The 4,310-nt window shown below is 50.1% G+C and overlaps 1 non-coding gene across 1 annotated transcript; it reads right to left on the reverse strand.

The window, feature by feature from the left end:
• Nucleotides 1-2,417: 2,417 nt before the first annotated feature.
• On the reverse strand, nucleotides 2,418-2,537 carry LOC148165818 (5S ribosomal RNA). Its single transcript, XR_015771152.1, has one exon. It is a non-coding gene; the product is annotated as a 5S ribosomal RNA (ribosomal RNA).
• Nucleotides 2,538-4,310: the final 1,773 nt, after the last annotated feature.

Here is a 4,310-nt window from a genome sequence, read left to right on the forward strand (position 1 = left end):
ACCAGGACCAGGGGGAGCTTTCTTCCCTGGCGATGCATCCTGCTGGCGCGCAGGGCTGGGATGCCGGTCTTCAGCAGGTCCTGGAGGACCTCTTCGGAGGAGATCCCGACTGGGACTCCTCTGATGACGGCTCTTGCCGGTCGGGCTTCGGGGAGCGAGTAGGTGAAATACTCCACCTTCTCTTTTTCCAGGAGTCGAGTGAGACCCCTGAATTCCTCCGACGAAGCCGTTTGGATCCTCATGCCGCCGTCAGCGGTGGCGGCAGCCTTGTGGATCGCGATGCCGGCGGTCCTCGCTTTCCTCTGGACGGAGAGGAATTTTGTCGAGTCCAACATTGTGATGGGTGGGACTCGAGTTTTCTTCGGTGGCGCTTCGGCGTCGTCACCGTCGGGATGAGTGGAGGAAGATCTTCGTTCTTCTCCGATCTTGTCGCCCTCTTCGCCGACGCCTTCCATGGCGTCGTTGACGAGCTGGTTCGCAATGATGGCGATGCTCGTCTGGGAGGTGGTGGTTCCCCGTGAAGTGGAGGGGACGATGTCGGAGTCGGGGGCGGCTGCAGGGGTCGGCCTGCTTACCGCGACGTCGCGGAACGAGGGGGCAGTTGTCGTCGTTTTGGACGACTTGGAGCCCTTGGTGGATTTCTTGGATGTCTTCGCTGTTTTCTTCGTCTTTTCTGGCACGGAGTGGCCGAGCGGTGCCAACTTCTGGCTGCTCGGGGCGCTGGGGCGCAGGTTCAAGACTTCCGTCGGGATGGGGGATGGGTTCCTCGGCGTCGTGAGGCGGCTGCCTTCCTGGCTCGACGAGGGGCGGATCGCTGGGCGGGGCTTGGGTTTTACCCCCGAAGTGGTCTGGAAGGGAAAGAAATTAAAGCCGGGCTCCGGCGATTTCTTACCCCTGGTCCTCTTGGGGATGGATTGGCCGTCCTCGTCCTCGAGGTCGGCCAGGGCAGCAAACTTGTTGCTGGTGGCGAGCGGGGCGTCCCTTGTTGGGGACCTGGGGAACGACCTCTTCGAGGAGAATGACATCTCCGAAAAGGCCGGGCTGAAGGACCTCATGGTCCTGGGGGTGGCGGCGGCAGCGGTGGTGGTGAGTTCGCTGATGGCCGCCGTGGTGACGGCCATTTGGAGCTCGAGTCCTCCGAGCCGGGTCGCGAAGTTCTCGGTGAACGCCTCGAACTGCTGCTGCAGGTGTTGCTGCTGCTGCTGGAGGGCCGCCGAGAGGGACTGTTGGAGGGACTGTTGAAGTCCAGCGAAGAGTTCCTCCATCCTGGTGGAACTCATGTTGTCGGGGGTTGAATCGCACTTCACTGAGTGTCCATCAGGGGAAAAGGCGCAGAAACGTCTTTTGTCGTTGCACTGCTTGCAATGCACCGCTCACTTCGCAGCTCACGGGCACTGCTCTCTTGAAAAGGTGTGTGGAGCGCAGCAGCGCCGCTTCCCGTCCGGCGTTGGATGGGTGACCGCTACTTGTCGCAGCAACGGTGTCCGCTGTCCGACGTGGATGGGTGGGCACACTGGGTCGCACTGGTTGCAGGGAAGTCGCAGAAAATTCGCTGTCGGGAACGATGCTCTGAAGACACGTCTTCTCACTTCGAACGCTCGACTCGGAATAAATGCCGAACGCGGCGAAGGCTAGAAATTTATATGGTCGGTACAGCGCCATCTCGTTAGGGCAATGGTCGAACGACGAACTAAGGCGGAGCGCCTGTTTGTCGCTCGCTCGTTATAAATAGAGGGATTTTAGGTGTGCGGCGTTTTAGATCGAGTATACTCGTCGTAACGTGCACGTCGTGTCTGTCTCGTTTTCTGTTTTTAAACGTTTTTTTAACTCGACGACTAGAAGAGAATGCCACCCAAGACCAGCGGTAAGGCGGCCAAGAAGGCCGGAAAAGCTCAAAAGAACATCTCGAAGAGCGACAAGAAAAAGAAGCGCAGGAGGAAGGAGAGTTACGCCATCTACATTTACAAGGTGTTGAAGCAGGTCCATCCCGATACCGGTATCTCCAGCAAGGCTATGTCTATCATGAACAGTTTCGTGAACGACATCTTCGAACGTATAGCTGCTGAAGCCAGTCGCCTCGCTCATTACAACAAACGTTCGACCATAACCAGCAGGGAGATCCAGACGGCGGTGCGTCTTCTTTTGCCCGGTGAATTGGCGAAGCACGCCGTTTCTGAAGGAACCAAGGCCGTCACCAAATACACCAGTTCAAAATAAATCCTCCTCGAGCAGCTTGGAAGTTGGTTGGAAAAAAAAGAAAAAAAATCGGTTCTTTTCAGAACCACAAATTCAACTCGAACGAATTAAAAATTTTCGTCTTCATACTATATAAGTTCCTGAGAGAAAATATAAATAGTGAAAAATATATTTAAAAAAAGTTTGACATCAGAAATGTTAATAAAAAAAGAAAAGAGTAGAGACAACGGCACGCGGTGTTCCCAAGCGGTCACCCATCCAAGTACTGACCGCGCCCGACGTTGCTTGACTTCGGTGATCGGACGAGAACCGGTAGTTTTCAACGTGGTATGGTCGTTGCCTGGTAAAATTTTCCAAGATGGTACGTTGACGATTTTTTGTGATTGTTCGATCGTTTGGATGTGACATTTTTCGATGGTACACATGTCAGAAAATGTACAAGATTTAAAAGAAGAAAAAAAAAAAATTTTTTTTTGCGAGTCGTTTTTTAGTTTTTTTTTTGCGACAAAATGACGAAAAAAAAAAACTCGTATGAGGCGTTAAATTAAATTGTTCGTTTGACGATCTCAACGAGTCACTTGCGATTAACGTAATTTAAAATTTGAGAACTTACTTACTCACTTGCTTGCTTAGATGGAAATAGCACCCACTTGAAGTAAACGCCGACACGGACCGGAGATGAATAAACTCCGAACGGACGGGGTTAATTCATGAACTGACCGTAGTACGGTCGAAGGTTCGCCGCCGCCGCTACCTGCTTTCTTTCTTAGAACTGATAACAGAGTTGGTTTCTTTGTCTGTTCATTCATCGAAATTCCCACCACTCTGGCCGGGCCGGGCGGGGTGGGTGTGTGTTGTTTCATGATTTGTTCTCTTCTCGATTTATTCTTTTTCCGACGTCGTTCGATTCATAGAGATGTTTTCGTCGAAAGTGTGGTCGCGTTTACATTGCATTAAAATTTAATTTGTTCCAGTGCGACGATGAAACAAGAAAAAAGTTTCAAGTAAGTACGCACGCACGCACACCTACATATTTCATTTTTTAAATCTTTCGACGTTCGTAGTTTCTGCTCGAAATGTCGACTAATAGTAGGGAATGTTTTGTTGATTTGTTTGTTTTTCGTTTTTGAGAAGAACAAATGAAAATTTCGTTGGATTTCTGTCGACCGACGACCGACTGAAAATCCGCCGACATCGACGTAGTTTTATTTAGAGTGTCTGAAAAATGCAAACAATGCAAGATTTCCGTATTTTTGTTGGTTTGTGGTGTTTGGGGAGTTTTTTTTATGATTATAAAATGGTTTCGTCGAGAAAAATTGCTTCTTTCGCAATGAATTGGCAAGAAAAATTAAAAAACTCGTCCGTTCCCGTCGCTGGATGTTCGACGGTGGTCCGTCTGATTTTCCCTTTATTTTCGTAAAATTGACGAGAATTTCGCCGTCAAAACTGTTTTCGGTGATGTTTCGATGATGGGATTTCGTCGTGTGAGGTAATTTTTGAGGAAAAAATGTCGATTTTGCGAAAAAAGTCGTTCGAAAAGTCCGTTCGTCGTACAAATTCGTTTCTCATGGTCGAGTCCGAAATTGACATCGTTTTTTTTCCGACCTGTTCGTCAAGATCGTTTTCAAAAATCAACTCCTACGAAAGGCGAAGGTTTTATCTTCGTTCTTGAAAAAATTCGACCTTCTCGGACGTCATCTTCGACCGTTTGTGAATTTTTTTCCTACACTCTGCAGGTTCGTCGGTCGTCGCTCCGATCCGTGCTGCGTCTCTTTGCGAGGCGATTTTCGAAAAGATCGCACGTACTTTTCGACCGATTCGTTCGTGAAACTTGTAGAGGATGCTTCCAAGTTTGTCTGGTCGAAAGCGGAACTTTCCTGTTATTCGTGGAAAACGCGTAACGTCGGCGTCGAACTTGGATGTCATCTCCTTGTTTCGGAGGGTCTTTGTTCGAGTCGACGTTCGATCGGTCCTTGTTCGCTTTTGGAGGTCGGCTGGTCGTCCGGGAAAACTTGAGGTTATTCAGGAGGCCATCGCCGACCGAATCGCTCATGTTCCCGCACCCGGAGGCGGTGATCTTCGCGTAAAGAGAACGATGCCATCACGCGAAAGCT

This window comes from Gnatocerus cornutus, unplaced genomic scaffold, assembly GCF_029298725.1.
Source record: "Gnatocerus cornutus isolate USDA-ARS CGAHR unplaced genomic scaffold, icGnaCorn1.1 ctg00000191.1, whole genome shotgun sequence".
Lineage (NCBI taxonomy): Eukaryota > Metazoa > Arthropoda > Insecta > Coleoptera > Tenebrionidae > Gnatocerus > Gnatocerus cornutus.